Raw genomic sequence first — 17877 nt, forward strand, 5'->3', positions numbered from 1 at the left:
GAGGAGAGTAGTGATAGTGAAAAATAAATAAAAATAGGAAGGGGAATAATTTTGAAGATGGAGAGGAGAGTTTTGATGAAAATTGGGATGGGGAGAGAAGAGTACATGGGGGTAGACATAGGCGAGAAGTAGTGCATGGAAAATATATGGAGGGCAGTATGGAGGATGAGAATATTAGTAGTATTAAGATGAAAATTTCAGAATTTCATGGAAAATCTGATCCGGATGCGTATTTGAAATGGGAGAAGCGTGTGGATTTTGTGTTTGATTGCCATCACTATTCTGATCTTAAGAAAGTAAGGTTGGCAGTGGTTGAGTTTGTAGACTATGCGTTAATCTGGTGGGATCAATTAGTGACCACTCGAAGGAGGTGTGGGGAGCCGCCTATTGAAACGTGGAAAGAGATGAAGCGTGTCATGAAGAAGCGATTTGTGCCTAACCATTATTATCGTGATATGTATAGGCGTTTACAAACTTTGAAGCAGGGTCCAAGGAGCGTGGAGGATTACTACAAAGAGTTGGAGACCACGATGATTCGGACCAACATTGAGGAGGATAATGAAGCTACAATGGCCAGATTTTTGTGCGGTTTGAATAGAGAAATCCAAGACCAAGTGGAGCTTCGCCACTGTTTTGATTTGGATGAGATGGTGCAGACGACCATGAAGGTGGAGAAACAGCTCAAGAGAAGAGGAGCTGGCCGATTTACTTTAGGTGGAGGATCTTTTACTTCTTGGCATCTAAACGTTGCAAAACGGGAGGACAACAAGCCGGTGTTCAAACCAAAATCTGACACCAAATCGGAGGCATCAAAGCAAGTGGTTAAAGGTACATCTGAACTTCTAATACTCGATATAGAGATATTAAATGTTTTAGGTGTCAAGGTATTGACCATATTTCTAGCCAATTCCCAAATAAGATATTGATGATTATTAATGCTTGTGGTGATGTGGAGTCGGAGAGTGAGGAGGAAAATTTTGATGGTATGCCTGCGTTGGTAGATCCTGATGATGAGGATGGGTTTGGGGCTGTTGTTGGTGAGTTATTGGTGAGTAGGAAAGTGTTACATGCACAACCTAGAGAGGAAGGAGAAATTCAAAGAGAAAATCTTTTTCATACTCGTTGTTTTGTGAATGGGAAGGTGTGCAGTCTTATTATTGATGGGGGTAGTTGCACCAATGTAGCGAGTTGCGAACTTGTGGAAAAATTGGGGTTGTCTCTTTTGAAGCATCCTCAACCATATAGGTTGCACTAGTTTAATGACTGTGCGGAGGTGAGAGTTAATAGGCAAGTTGTGGTATCATTTTCTATTGGCAAATATGTTGATGAGGTTCTGTGTGATGTGGTCCCTATGCAAGCATGTCATATTTTATTTGGTAGACCATGACAGTTTGATAGGAGAGTGGTTCATGATGGCTTTAAAAATAAATATTCGTTTGTAATGAAAAAAGAGTCCATTGTATTGATGCCTATGACTCCAAAGCAAGTGTTGGAGGATCAGATGAAAAAGAAAAAGAGAGATGAGACCAAAAAAAAGTGAACAAAAAAGTGAGATGGCCTTAGAAGAAAAGAATGATAAAAAAAAAAGATGAAAAAAAAATTGAGCAAAAAGATGCTGAAAAAAAAATTATATATAGCCCAAAAGAGTGAGTTGAGAGAATTCATGAGCTCACATGTTCCACTTGTGTTGATGTTTTATAAGGAGGTCCTCCTTAACACAAGTGATATAGCCAGAGATATTCCGAGCGTTGTTGTTTCTCTATTGCATGAGTTCGATGATTTATTTTTGGAGGAGTACCTCAAGGATTACCACCTATGAGAGGGATTAAGCACCAAATCGACTTGGTACCCAGGAGTGCATTACCGAATCGTCCAACTTATAGGAGCAATCCGAAGGAAACAAAAGAATTGCAGCGATAGGTAAGTGACTTTCAGATAAAGGTTTTGTGCATGAGTGATGTCACCATGTGATGTACCTGTGTTGTTAGTACCAAAAAAAGATGGATCTTGGTGTATGTGTGTTGATTGTAGAGCTATAAATAACATTACCATCAAGTATAGGCATCCTATTCCAGATGATATGTTAGATGAATTGTATGGTGCTTGTGTGTTTAGAAAAATTGATCTTAAAAGTGGTTATCATCAAATTAGGATGAGAGAGGGAGATGAGTGGAAAACTGCATTTAAAACAAAGTATGGGTTGTATGAATGGATAGTTATGCCTTTTGGTTTGACTAATGCACTAGGTACTTTTATGCGTTTAATGAATCATGTTTTGCGTGCATATATTGGGAAGTTTGTGGTTGTCTATTTTGATGATATATTGGTATATAGCAAAAACTTAGATGATCATGTGGAACACTTGAGAGTTGTTTTAATTATATTGCGTGCTAAACATTTATATGCTAACCTGAAGAAATGTGTGTTTTGTACAAAAAAACTCATTTTTCTTGGTTTTATTGTGAGTTCACAAGGTGTGAAAGTTGATAAAGAAAAGGTAAGTGCTATTTGAGATTGGCCAACGCTACTTCTATTGGTCAAGTTCGAAGTTTCCATGGCCTTGCGAGTTTTTACAGGAGATTCGTGAAGGATTTTAGCACATTAGCGGCACCCATTACTGCGGTTATCAAGAAAAACATTTCATTCCATTGGGGCGAGGAGCAAGAGAAGTCTTTTAATATTATTAAGCAAAAGTTACTTAATGCTCATTTACTTGTTTTACCTGATTTTACTAATACGTTTGAAATTGAATGTGATGCATCAGGTGTAGAAATTGGAGGCGTTTTGATGCAAGGGGGAAAACCAGTGGCATACTTCAGTGAGAAGTTGAGTAGAGCGTCTTTGAATTATCCTACCTACGACAAGGAGTTCTATGCGTTGGTAAGGGTACTGACCGGCTAAATCGGTATTAAAAATAATTACTGGCAAGCGTACCAGTTCAAGTAATAGTAAAGTGGACAAAGAGTCCAAGTATCGATCCCACAGGGACTGTTGTCAATTCTCAAGATTTAATTGTTTTACTTAATCTAGACAAAATAATAGAAAGGATTTTGAATTAAATAAAATAAGAATATAAAATAAAAACTGCTTAAGAAATAATAATTAAAATAGCTGAAAAGAAAATTTAATTAAAAAAAGACAACCAAGACAAACGTAGGTACCGAACAAATCATGTAACAAGTAGTCGATTCAGGACTCAGATTTAATCTTAAATTACGAGAATTCTCCTAACTTGTTCAAAGGACTATTTCTAGAACAATCAAACCTATTCAAATATTGATGAACTAATATTTCGTAATTCTAATCAAATTTGAATGCATTAAATATCTGTGAAAATTTAGTTTACACCCAAACCGCACACTGAAACCGAATTCTATTTCTAGTCAATTTTACAATATGATGATTATCAAATTGATCAAAATCAAAACCTCCTCTGTCGACTTGAAATCGATTAACATGCAAGCAAACAGTTGATCAGACTATTCACAAGACAAATATAAATCTGAAAATCAATAAAATAAAATCAAGTCTGAAAATTTTCAAACAAACATCCAAGTTTTCTACATAAATTTGTTCGGCCCAATTACGCCGTCTTGGTTGAAAATAAACTACTCAATAATTAAAAACAATAATTCAAAAATAAAACTGAAAAGAAGAAAAGAAAAGAGAAATCTTCTCTCCCAAGCCTTGTAGCCGCCTCCTCTGTGTTGTCTGCGCTCTGGAACTTCGGAAAAACTCAAAAATATGTTATATCTTGTATATATATAGTCCGAAATGCCTACCAGTTAATTTCCTTCACAAAATAAGGATTTTTCGGAACACATATGACCTCGGAACACGCGCGTGTGCGCAGCATTAAAAAACAGAAGTCTGGACGTCCGACTCGCGCGCGCGCAGTACAAATTTTCTGCGCCGAGCGATGATTTTAAAAAATTCATATCTCGAGATCTAACCGTCGGATCGAGCTAAAATTTGGACAGCAGCTTCAAAACATCTTCAATTTTATTCGGAACGGTGAAGATTGGATTTGGATCTTTCTAAAATTAAATTTGATTTTTTGAACAAAGCTGCTCCGTAATTCACTCTTCAAAAATATATTTTCCTACAAAATCAACCCGAGGAGTGAAATACACACACATGCACTAAAACACATAAAAACACATAAAAATGATATGAATGCATACAAAATAGACATAAACCTGTCACAAAATAATGCACACAAAATGCACTTATCAACACCCCCATACTTAAACCTTGCTCGCCCTCGAGCAAGACATGCAAAAAACAAAATGCAAACAACGACATAAATAAGGACGATTCATAAATGTGCACAGCCTCCAAGAAGTTCAATCACAAAACCAAAAACACAGACATGCTCTCAACTTTTCATAATACACTTTCGGTTTAACGTGAACGTGTGTGTGAAATGTCATTCCAGTTTCATGCAACTTAGACCGAATTCGTCTCAAATCTGCTTAGCGGCCTATGACAAATCAGTACAAGTTTCACTTTTCAAGTGTCCATTCCTTCCAACGACCTCTAGACATACCCACCTCCCTTGAGATAATGAATTACACACCTCCAGATTTTGCACCCGGTATTGCTTTAGCCCCAATAATTACCCGCTGACTTAGCTATAACTGGATAGGATACGAAAAATCATTCTATTTTTTCTTTCTAATCCCCTCGTCTATAGCCCGGATGGAGCATCAATCCCATTTAATCCGCATACTTAGCCTTAAATTTAATCTTTTATAGGATTTTAATCCTTTCAAGGCCCGGATGGAATTGAAAATATTTTTTTTTAGGTGCGCCCAAGATCATAAGTGTAAACTAGAGCCTCATAAAAATTCATAGAACACAATCAAGATCCACAAACCACCTATTGCCGTGCATTGGTCAAACAGATAGAAACTTCATCAAATCTTTCGCTACAATTCACTGGTCTAACATTAGTGCTTAAAAATATTCACGGTTCAACCTACAGTTCAAGTCAAGAGCAAAATTTTTTCAAAAATCCATTTTTTCAAATAAACTTCATCATCATTGGCTATTATGACTTATCCTACTCATAACAATGCAAACAACAACAAACACAAACTGTATGCATACAAAAACGAAACATGACAGATGCAACACAAACACATAGACAATGCAATACTAGTCTACCCCCCATACTTATCCAAAGCATTGCCCTCAATGCTCCAGAACAATGAACAGAATGCAACAAACACACAAATGCAGGACAAACAAAAAAACAATGAAAACAAAAATAACACTCCCCTAGTTTTCGATGCATCCTCTTCCTTCTTGACAGTATCAGCTGGGACAGCAGCATCAGACTGTGTATATCGGCAGGCTCGGCAAACTGGAATGGGAAAGAAGTAAAAATAAATAAAAAAAACAAAAACCAAAAATTAAATAAAAAAAAAATAAGGGAAAGAACACTGGGCTGCCTCCCAGTCAGCGCTAAATTTATAGTCTACAGCCCGACTATGCAGAAGAAACCATCAAAGAGCGGCTGCCGCCCATAGTAAGAATCATACGACTCTAAGTATGGGTCTTGATTTCCTTCGCCCTCAAGCTTGGCGTGATATTGACAATTTAAGCTTGTCGGTCCAACAACACTCAGTCTGAACTGATTAGTTTGGAAGGAGACTCGGATTGCAGGCTGAAGCTCCTGGAGGATGGAATATTTTGGAGGTGGCGTCAATGGCAAGAAAGAATCTTCTAATGGTGTACATGGAATGACTATTGACGAGGTAAAATCTGTAGCCTTGTATGTTTCTTCCTCCTCCAAGTCCACTATTGGCTCTTCTTCACAAGAAAATTCCTCAAAAATTATTTCTTCATGCGCTGGCTCAGTTACTTCACTCTCTTGGCATATCTCAAAATTTGGTTCTCTAAGAAGCGCAGTCTGTTCATCCAAAAGACTCCAAGACTTGATACGGCTTTCTAAGAATTGATTTGTCTCTGTCTGTTGCCGCAAAAGATTCTCCAACTGAGCCACATAATCTTCAGAACACCCTACACACTCTTCTTGACTCTCCGATGGTTGGTTTGTAAAATTTTTAGAGTTGATATCTGGAGGACATTTGTGACTCCAACCTTGCAATGAAGGATCACAATCCCAATGGTAGTCGAAATCTGCCATATCATTTAACAAGTGCATCGCACTGTCTTCATATCTTCTAAACAATTGACTGCCAGCGGCCAAAGCTCCAGAATCTACCCAACTTCTTGTAATCTCATCCAAACCACCATAAAAAATTTTAGTGAGGGTGTAAGTCGAAAACTGATGACATTTAAATCTATTCGCCAAATCATTGAATCTCCCCCAAGCAGCATAGAAAGGCTCCAAGTATTGCTGGCCAAATCTTGTGAATACCTGTCGATGGTTCATCTTCAAGTACCTCACAAGCAAGAAACAACAAAATTAATAAAAACTAATAAATAACTAACAATAATAAAATATCTAGTCTCAAGCAAATAATCTATCCTAATATTAACTAAACAGTCCCCGGCAACGACGCCAAAAACTTGACCGGCTAAATCGGTATTAAAAATAATTACTGGCAAGCGTACCAGGTCAAGTAATAGTAAAGTGAACAAAGAGTCCAAGTATCGATCCCACAGGGACTGTTGTCAATTCTCAAGATTTAATTGTTTTACTTAATCTAGACAAAATAATAGAAAGGATTTTGAATTAAATAAAATAAGAAGGGATAAAACCCAAATACGTCCTTAAAGTTTCCTAACTTTCCCAAAAATATACTAACACTTTATTCATTCCTAATTATGTCCCTTATTTAACAAATAGTTTTTTTAATATGTCCCTCAAAATAAAAATTGCCTATAATACCCTTATTCTAACAATTATAATTAATATTTCCTCTGGGCTAACAAAATGGTATCAGAGGCTAGGTAATTTTATTCAAACTTTATATTATTCATTAAATCATACTTTTTTTTGTTGAGGAAGAGATTTTCAACAAACCATGAATTCAAACGAGAGTTTGAACCCGAAGGATTTCATTTATATGAAATCCCATAAACAAGTGAATCTATTTAAAATAGATTTTTTACAACAGAACTTAAAGAGACTTAGGTATTTTATACTCTCTGAAGAGATTAAGAAATATGATTTCTAATTCTCAATTTCTAGAGATCACACCAGATTCCTCTAAACTCTCCGGAGATCTTAGAGAAATTCAAAAGACGGTACAATAGTACAGTAATCAGCTGTATGAAATACCTCGACAGATTGGAGAAATCCTTAAAAAACAAGAAGAAATTCTTGTAACTCTAAAGGATCTTCAAACTAAAATTATAAATCTAGAACATACTTCTGGTTCTAGAAAGGGAAATACAGGAGGAAGGTTACCACTCTCGTTTGGTACCGAACCTCTGTTACATCAGAAAGGTAAAACCAAAATGGTTCAAAAACCTTTAACTGATGATGAATTGATGATTAATCTTATAAAGACAGTATCAGAGAAAAACACTATCTGATGACTACTTTAGAAAGATTAAATCTCGAGGATCTACAAGATCTTGCGGATTCTTTTTCGAATCTTAAAGTAGTAGATCTAAAAATGAATTCTCCTGAGGGTGAACAACCCATAGGGAATTCCCCGAGATATGTGGTTAAAACAGAAGAACCACATAGTGAGTTCCATGTTGGAGAAAATTCACATCCAGCAGGAACCAGATCAAGAAGGAGTAATATACCAATACATCAAACTCCTTATGGAAAAACCGTTTTAGACCCGATACATCCTTATGGGGTTATGTTAAACCTGGATGTTCTGGACTTCAAAAACAGAGAAGATCTCATAGATGATTGGACATCAGCCATGAGAATAGCAGCAGGAACTTTAGATCTCAATAAAGAAGGATTTATCAAACTTCTTGAAATGAGTCTAATGGGATTTGTCAAGATAGCTTGGGAAATGACCATGCCAGAAACCAAGGAATCAATCTTAGCATGAGAATCACTTAGCGAGATTGGAGGAAGAATGGCCACTCTTTTTAAAACACAATTCATAGGAGTAGACTATTTCAATAATCAAGATACAGAGAAAAAGAGAAGATATACTCAAGCTCTGTATAGCCTTGAATTACATGATATCTGTTTAGTTGATGAATATATTATGTTATTCACCAAATACAGATGGAATTCGGGAGTTGAAGAAAATGTAGCTATTCAGCTATTTTTCGCAAAAATGCCAAGCCCCTGGAGAGAAATACTGATAAAAGAATACGTTCCAGGTAATCTTGATACTTTGGCAAGACGCGCCTCTTTTTTGAAAGGAAAATTGGCGGAATGGTGTCATATGGCAGCATTACAGAAGAACTACAAGAAAATAAGGGGTATTAACAAGCATACTCCTCTATGTTGTAGAGAAAATGATCTCCCTACGGTTATAGAAAATAAATCACAGGGATTTAAAAGGAAGAAATTCAGAAATAATCCCTACAATAAAAGAATGAAAAGTTCTTAGAAACCAAGAACATTTTGGTCCAAACAAAAGGCCAGATCTTATAGATCAGGTAGAAGAAGTGGACCTACAAGAACATCCCCAGCAACAAACTCATCACAAGGAAGGGGAAGAACACCATCTAGAAGAACTTTCAGAAGAACTCATACGAGAGCAAGTGAAAGTTTCAAGGATTGCAACTGCTGGACATGTGGAGCAAGAGGACATATATCTACAAACTGTCCAAAAAACGAGAAAAATGGAGTTAAACTCTTTGAAGCAACACCAGATATGGATGATGCGGTATTCTTTCAAGATCTAGTCCAAGTATATCAATTTGAAGATATCCCCTTAGATGAAAGTATATACGAAGAAGAGATATTGTTTAGCCAAGATGAATCTAAAGATGAATCAGAATCAGAATCAGAATAAAGAAGAAGTGTTTCGACACGAAACACAAGAGAGTTTGGCTGGATTTTTTAGTCAAACCACGATATCTCACAATATGGTCCAAAGATTTATGAGAGAAAATCCAACATTACAGAAGTACCAAGGATTTTCGGCAAGACAAGTAGAGAGCGTCTTAGGAAACCTAGGGCTAAGACAAAGAAGACATCATTTGATTTACAAAGTATCCAGAAGGGAAATGGCAATCCCGATGGAGTTAACAAGTAATCAAATAGAGATGCAGTTAATTCCTTTTGAAGAAGTAAGAGAGGAATTGCAAAAGCTGAAAAGTGAGGTAGCAAGAACAATGTCTTGGATTCATATTGGAGCAATCCAAATAATGATCAAGGCAACTTTTAAAGAAGGAATAGATTCACCCATAGATATCGTAGTATGTGATAAAAGAATGGGGAATATCCAAGATGTTGTTCTGGGTACGATCTCAGGAAATCTATGTGCAGGAAAAATTGTAGGAGTTATTTATCCAAGAATAGCCTACAATTTAGCTGACAGAGACTTTAGTCGAGCCTTGACGTTGCATCAAAACTTCAAAGAAAAAAGATTAATAAAGGAAGGTAATAGACCATATTCTATTACTTATCAAATTTCATATGCTCTTTCTAATACGCACCATTCTGAATTATTTATTAGGAATGAGTTTATTGAAATTCCAGAAATCTTTGGAAAAGTTGCTCAAACAATATACCCGGAAAGAATCGAGTTTCTTTTAATTCAGGAAACAGACATTCAAATACAAGATAAACCGGTTCTATACAGAGATCTAAAAATAGAACCCGAAGGTTATCTTTCCAAGGTGACCGAATGACAAGTCGAAGGTGGGAAAAATTTCCTATTCAGGAAATTCCACCAGAAGAAAAGGAGTTTTCAATAATAGGAAAACTTAGATCTCCAGAAGGATGGAAATAAGTCAAAATAGTATTCGAAATTACAAGTCATAGGAACCAATTTCCTTGTAACTCGATTTACTATTTAGAGCAGCAGGTAACAGGAACTTACCAAGGATTAATAAATATTGGAGAATTGGAAGTACAAATCTGTGAAATTCCAGAAAAAGAAGTGGATCAGCTCATTCTTGGCCTAGAGTTTCTGGAGGACCATAAACCATGGAAACGCCTTGAAAAAGAAATAGAGTTTATGGCAAAAGAAAAGACTTGGAGGATTCAATAAGAATTCTACGAGATGGAAAACCAAGAGAATTGGATAAGGAACAATCCCTTAATCAGATTCGAAAACTCTGTTTACAAATAGAGGAAGAAGCAATTGTTGAAATTATTAAGTCATGAACATGATTTACTAGAACGCATTGAAGAAGTAGAAATGAGTAACCATACTCTACCTTCTGAGGCCTTAGGAAAACTAAAGGCAAATAGTTTTAATCGGATTACTGAGTTACAACACAGTCTGTTAAAAATGGCGGGGCCATTTAGTAATCCCTTTAAAAAATGACAACAAGTCCTTTCTCCATGTACATTCCAATAGGGATGTTGTATGAACAATATAAGGCTGAATATTTTGCAGCTTATATTGACTCGGGAGCAGGAATTTGTACAGCAAAAAGAGGAGTCTTCCCTGAAGAATGTGAAGAAGAATTGCCAAAAATTGCTGGACGAGATTTCTCTCGAAGAATTTTAATTCTTTGCAAAGGAATAAAACAAGCAGAGATCCTTATAGGAGGAGCAGGTCAAACACCTTGGTACAAGGTAAAGACACCACCAATCTATTTCCATGATACAGAAGCTGATATCTTGTTAGGAAATAACTTCTTACAAATGTTTAAGAAGTACACACAAGACAATGAGCCAAGAAGACTTATGTTCACTACAATTTGTGATCATAAAATTATCGTTCAACGACTCAAGGTTGCTTTTTATCGACAAATACCGATAATATTTTGCAGCCAGCGTGGTGATAAAGGACAACTTTTTCACCCAAAAATGAAAGTTCCAAGAAGGTTTGGAGAAACCATGTTGAAAATAACAACAGAACGAGAACTCCAAACAGAGGATATGGAGCTTCTAAAAGTAACTCTAAATCACAGAGACATAGAGTTAAAAAATAAAGTATCCCTTGAAGATGTCAAAAAGAGGCTCAAAGAAAGTTACAACGAGCATCCTTTGGCATGGTGGGATAGAAATCAACTCAAAGTCAGTCTTACTCTAAAGGAAGGCAAAGAGTATGAATTCGTCAGATATAAGCCTATCCCAATGAACATAACAGATCAAAGGGATATGAGAATGATTATCAAGGAACATTTGGACCTTGGTCTAATCAAAGAAGGAGTTTCACCATATAGCAGCCCAGGTTTTCTGGTCAGAAATCATGGTGAAATAAAAAGAGGAAAACCCAGGTTAGTTATTAACTACCAAGGTATTAATAAAATCCTGGAATTTGATGGGTACTTCATACCCAATAGAGAACATCTAATTAGTTGTGTACGAAATGCTAGAGTGTTCTCAAAATTTGATTGTAAGTCTGGATTTTACCAGATTCGAATGGAAGAAGGCAGTAAGAAATTCACAGCCTTCTCTACACCACAAGGACATTATATCTGGGAAGTTATGCCTATGAGATTGGTTAATGAACCCCAAATATTTCAAAGAAAGATGGATAATCTTTTTAAAGATTATTTCAACTTCATGTTTGTTTATATTGATGATATTCTTATAGCATCAAAAAACATAGATGAACATATTAAACATTTAGAGATTTTCTCTAAAATTTGTACACAAGAAGGACTGGTTTTATCTGAAAAGAAAGCAGTCATAGCAACAAGGAAAATTTAATTCCTTGGAATTGAGATTGATGAAACTGGAATAATTATACAACCTCATATTGTGGAAAAGGTAAAGAATTTTCCAGATAAACTCAAAGATGTAAAACAACTCCAAAGTTTTCTAGGAGTAGTTAATTTTGCAGGGATGTTCATAACAATCTGGCAATGTATAGAAAGGTGTTTAGTCCTTTGTTAAAAAAGGATGCAAGGTTTATATGGACCGATGAACATACTAAAGGGGTGAACCAATTAAAGGAGATATGTAAGAATCTCCCAAAATGGCTATACCCGTGGATGAAGATGATCTGGTGTTATTTACAGATGCCAGTGATGAATGGTGGGCAGCAGTTCTTACTAAGATCACTCCGGATGGAGAAATACCATGTAGATACTGTAGCGGTCTTTTTTCAGAATCTGAGGCTATCAGATGGCATATCAACGAAAAGGAATTTTATGCAGTTAAAAGGGCTTTCTAAAAATGGCCATTATTTTTACTTGCTAAAAAATTCACTTTGAAGGTTGATAACACTCAGGTAAAAGCTTTCCTAAGGAATAAGATTGAATCTAAACCTGAGAAGGCTAGGTTATTAAGATGGCAAGCTTTATGTCAAAATTATATTTTTGATATTGTTATTATTAAATCTCATGAAAATATTCTTGCAGATTTCTTAACAAGAGATGGAAGGCAGTGGCGTAGATTCCATCATGAAAATGTAGAGGCATCTCAGGGAACACCTTGGGTTGCTTCAAACCGAGTTCAACCAGCTTGTCATAAGTGTCGATATGGCAGGCAGGTTACAACAAGCTGATCGGATCAAAGTATCCAATCGAATCACAGGATGTATGCAAGCTCAAACTCAACTATGGGCTGTTATTCAAGGGCCTATTATGCGTGCCATAGAAAAATCACTGGTTTCTCAAAAACAAGAAATACAGCCACCGGTTGTAAAACAATATGTTGAGGATTCTAATACTCAAGAAACAAGCGCTAATCTATCATCAGCTTTTGATGATCTAGATAAAGCAAAAATTGATGAGGATAACTCATCAAGTCAACCCTCCGCCTCTGGGATAAAAGAGGAAGAGATCAATCTTAGGCCCCACACTGACAAGGGCAAATCTAAGATTGATACTAACCCAGCTGTAATTTCTCCATTTCAGGTTTATCAACAAAGATGGGAGAAATTAAGTACAAGAAGTGAAATCAACCCGATCACTTGCAGGGTTGATGTTGTAGGAATATATCCAAGGGTTTGGCTAAAAAACAATGTCAATCCTAAGGATGTAAAGCTATGGTATAAATTTGGGGCTCTAGCCTCAGTTTATACAATTTCACCAGGCTTCCAAGAAATATCACAACTACCAAAATGGATTCAGGAAGCAGTCCAAGAAATATGGGCAAATAATGATCATTTGTCCAGAGGAGATGTGCTCGAGTTATACTTCTTTAGTGCTGCTCCAGAACTAACAGGGAAAGGATCACACGAGCCCTTTCATTTCATCAAGCTAAGGAGACCTGACATGAATAATCAAATATTTATCAAGGATCCTATATCTGAAGAAATACCATTAGTGTCCACCTTTGGAGAAATGAAATTTCAACCAGAAGTGCATGGGGTATTTGGGTTTGTCTCACCGAGATGGATAAGGTCAAATTTTCGTTCAAATTTTATCAAAATTCTGTGAACGGATCATTCCTGTTAAACACAATGACAGAAAAAACTACGGCTTTTGCGAAAGAACTCTTCGAAAAGAAGAGGAACTTTTTGTGGAACAACAAACTGCCGGGGAGTAAAGAAAATCGCCGAAAATTTTGTAACGTGGCTCATATCGGAAGATGGTCAGAGAATATCTGCCCAGAATGTCCAAACCAGAAGAAGCCAGAATTCGGAAAAACCTTCAAACCCCGAACGGATCGAAAAGATTTTTCCGAGACAAGCAAAGGTGGATAGGGATATATTTGGAACATGAAAAGTGAAAGGGATATAATACGGAAACGGAAAAGATACAGGGATATATTTAGGAATTGTCCCAAATAAGAATATAAAATAAAAACTGCTTAAGAAATAATAATTAAAATAGCTGAAAAAAAAATTAAATTAAAAAGAGACAACCAAGACACACGTAGGTACCGAACAAATCATGTAACAAGTAGTCGATTCAGGACTCAGATTTAATCTTAAATTACGGGAATTCTCCTAACTTGTTCAAAGGACTATTTCTAGAACAATCAAACCTATTCAAATATTGATGAACTAATCTTTCGTAATTCTAATCAAATTTGAATGCATTAAATATCTGTGAAAATTTAGTTTACACTCAAACCGCACACTGAAACCGAATTCTATTTCTAATCAGTTTTACAATATGATGATTATCAAAGTGATCAAAATCAAAACCTCCTCTGTCGACTTGGAATCGATTAACATGCAAGCAAACAGTTGATCAGACTATTCACAAGATAAATTAAATCTGAAAATCAATAAAATAAAATCAAGTCTGAAAAATCTCAAACAAACATCCAAGTTTTCTACATAAATTTATTCGGCCCAATTACGCCGTCTTGGTTGAAAATAAACTACTCAATAATTAAAAATAATAATTCAAAAATAAAACTGAGAAGAAGAAAAGAAAAGAGAAATCTTCTCTCCCAAGCCTTGTAGCCGCCTCCTTTGTGTTGTCTGCGCTCTGGAACTTCGGAAAAACTCAAAAATATGTTATATCTTGTATATATATAGTCCGGAACGCCTACCAGTTAATTTTCTTCACAAAATAAGGATTTTTCAAAACACATATGACCTCAGAACACGCGCGCGCAACATTAAAAAATAGAAGTCTAGACGTCCGACTTGCGCGCTCTCGAGAATCAATCTCGCGCGCGCACTACAAATTTTTTGCGCCGAGCGACGATTTTAAAAAATTTATATCTCATGATCTAGCCGTCGGATCAAGCTGAAATTTGGACAGCAACTTTAAAACATCTTGAATTTTATTCTGAAAGGTGAAGATCGGATTTGAATCTCTCTAAAATTAAATTTGATTTTTTGAACAAAGCTGCTCCGTAATTCACTCTTCAAAAATATATTTTCCTACAAAATCAAACCGAGGAGTGAAATACACACACATGTACTAAAACACATAAAAACACATAAAAATGATATGAATGCATACAAAATAGACATAAACCTATCACGAAATAATGCACACAAAATGCACTTATCAGGTACTCGAGACATGGCAGCACTACTTGAGGACAAAAGAGTTCGTGATTCATACGGATCATGAGTCCTTGAGCATCTCAAGGGGCAGCAAAAATTGAATAAAAGACATGCCAAATGGGTAGCATTCGTGGAGACTTTTACTTATGTAATCAAGTACAAGAAAGGTAAGGAGAATGTAGTAGCGGATGCGTTGTCACGAAGGTAAGTACTCTTAACTACTTTAGATTCTAAGTTTTTGGGGTTTGAGCATGTGAAAGAGTTGTATGCAAGTGATGTTGACTTTGGTGAGATCTATGTATCGTGTATGCGTGGTCCAAAAGATAAGTTTTACATGAATGATGGTTATTTGTGTAAAGAGGATAAATTGTGCATTCCTAAGTCTTCAATTCGAGAGTTACTTGCTAGGGAATTTCATAGTGGTGGTTTAATGGGGAATTTCGGTGTGGCTAAGACATATCAAACTTTGCATGAGAATTTCTATTGGCCACATATGAAGCATGATGTTGAAAATATGTGTGAGAGGTGTGTGACTTGTAGAAAGGCTAAGTCTAAGACACAACAACATGGATTGTATACACCACTTCCCGTTCCTAGTGAACCATGGGTAGACATTTCTATGGATTTTGTTTTTGGGCTACCAAGGTCTAAGAAGGGGAGGGATTTTGTTTTTGTTGTGGTTGATCGATTTTCTAAGATGGCTTATTTCATTGCGTGTCATAAATCTGATGATGCTTCTCATGTTGCGGATTTGTTCTTTAATGAAGTTGTTAGATTGCATGGCCTGCCTAGGAGTATTGTGTCTGATAGGGATACTCGTTTCTTAAGCTACTTTTGGAAAATGTTATGGTGTAAACTTGGTACTAAATTGCTATTTTCTACTACATGTCATCCTCAAACGGATGGTCAAACTGAAGTTGTTAATAGAACGTTAGGAGCCTTGTTGCGTTCTATAATTATGAAGAATTTAAAGAGTTGGGAAGAATGTTTGCCTTTTGTCGCGTTTGCATATAATAGTAGTGTGCATTCTACTACAAATTTTTCACTTTTTGAAATTGTGTATGGTTTTAATCCTTTAACCCCATTGGATTTGATGTCTTTACCTATGAGTGAAAGGGTTAACATGGATGGTGCGAGGAAGGCTGAATTTGTGCAAAATTTGCATGAGAAGGTTAAGTCGAACATTGAAAAGAAAAACTTGTAGTATACCAAGAAAGCTAATAAGGGGAGAAAGAAGGTTGTGTTCGAACCTGGAGACTGGGTGTGGTTGCACCTGCGGAAGGAGTGTTTCCCAGAGAAGAGGCGTTTTAAATTACTCCCTAGGGGAGATGGACTTTTTCAAGTCTTGGAGCGAATCAATGATAACGCCTACAAATTAGATTTTCCAGGTGAGTATAACTTAAGTACTACTTTTAATGTTTCTAACTCTTCATTATTTTAGGTGGGTGATGATCGAGATTTGAGGACAAATCCTTTTCAATAAGGGGAGGATGATGTGATCATGTATGGTGTGCATATTGAACAAGTGACTAAGGAAGCTAAAGAACCGTTGGCGATGCCACAAGGACCAATTACGAGAGGTCGAAGCAAGAAATTTAAAGAAGCCCTTCAAAGTTTCATGACAAATTATCAAGATAGTGTTGGTGATATTGAAGATCAATTTGAAGGATGTTTTAATGTTCTTGAAGTGGAAAAGGATCAACAAAGTGATGCAAAATTGGTGCGGCAATTGAATGGAGGAGGAATGATTTCACGCCTCTGTGCAAATGAGATTTCTTAAGTTTCTGGAGTTTTGTGCATATGCAGGAAATTTTGTGCATATGTATTTTATTTTCTTTGGAATTTCTTACGTGTCTGGAGTTTTGTGCATATGCGAGATATTTTGTGCATATGCGGCGTTTTAGTTTCATCGGTTGCTGGACTTTTGTGCATATGCGGGAAATATGAGCGCATATGCGGGAATTTGGTTTCTTTGTTTCGGCGCTTCTGCGCTTCGGAATTGCGCATCTGCGCTTAAGAAGATTTCACGCGAGAAATCTTGCTGACTTTTTTCGCATATGCGGGGCGTCTAAGTGCATTTGCGTGGGTTCGTGACTCTCACACAACGCAGCATGTTGTGTGTGTTTTCTATTTTATTATTATTTTAATATTTTCTTATTTTGGGTGTTCTAGTTTTGATAGGAAAATATCATAACAATATTTTGTGATATCTTTACAATATTTTTCATTATCTTATATTGTGAGTTGTAAACTATAAATACTTTGTTTATTTTTATTAATTAATAATTTAGATTTAGTTTATACACAAATTATTGAAATTCTCTCTAATATTTTATTCAAAGTTTTGCTTTGGTTATTTAAATCAAACTTTTTCTAGGTTAATTACTTGGAAGAGTTTGTCGATTGTTTCTCACTAAATATTGTCAGATACAAGTTATCTGAAGGTCTTTTTAGGTTTCAATTGTCGTGATTTCTGTTGTTAATCGTACCGTCGATTAAATGTGGAAGTCCAAAATCCTATCAATTTTACTTGTTTCAAAAAGATTGGGCAAAATTTTGGATCTTTTGTTTATTGATTAGAGGGTGCGATTCATATTTGTAATCGTGTTTGCTAATCTTATACATCAAGATTCATATCATTTGATATCAAAGCCAAGGTTTTGAATCAATTAAGTATCTTATCTTCATTTGTTCTTCGTTTTTTTCGTGTTCGTCGTTCTTCATCCTTCGTTCTTCGTTCTTCATCTATCTCATATCAAATTTTTTGTGTCGCTTCTTTCAAACTTGTTATCCAAGTCTCGTGTCCTGTGCTACAAGTTATAAATTGAAAAAAAAAATCGGTCAAAAAAAATAGTGGGGCCGAAAATTTGAAAAAAAAAAGTGAAGAAAAGTAGCTTGTGGCCAATTTCTTTGTCTTTATTCATCCTTGAAGCGAGTC

Source organism: Henckelia pumila, chromosome 4 (assembly GCF_033568475.1).
Source record: "Henckelia pumila isolate YLH828 chromosome 4, ASM3356847v2, whole genome shotgun sequence".
NCBI classification, from domain to species: domain Eukaryota; kingdom Viridiplantae; phylum Streptophyta; class Magnoliopsida; order Lamiales; family Gesneriaceae; genus Henckelia; species Henckelia pumila.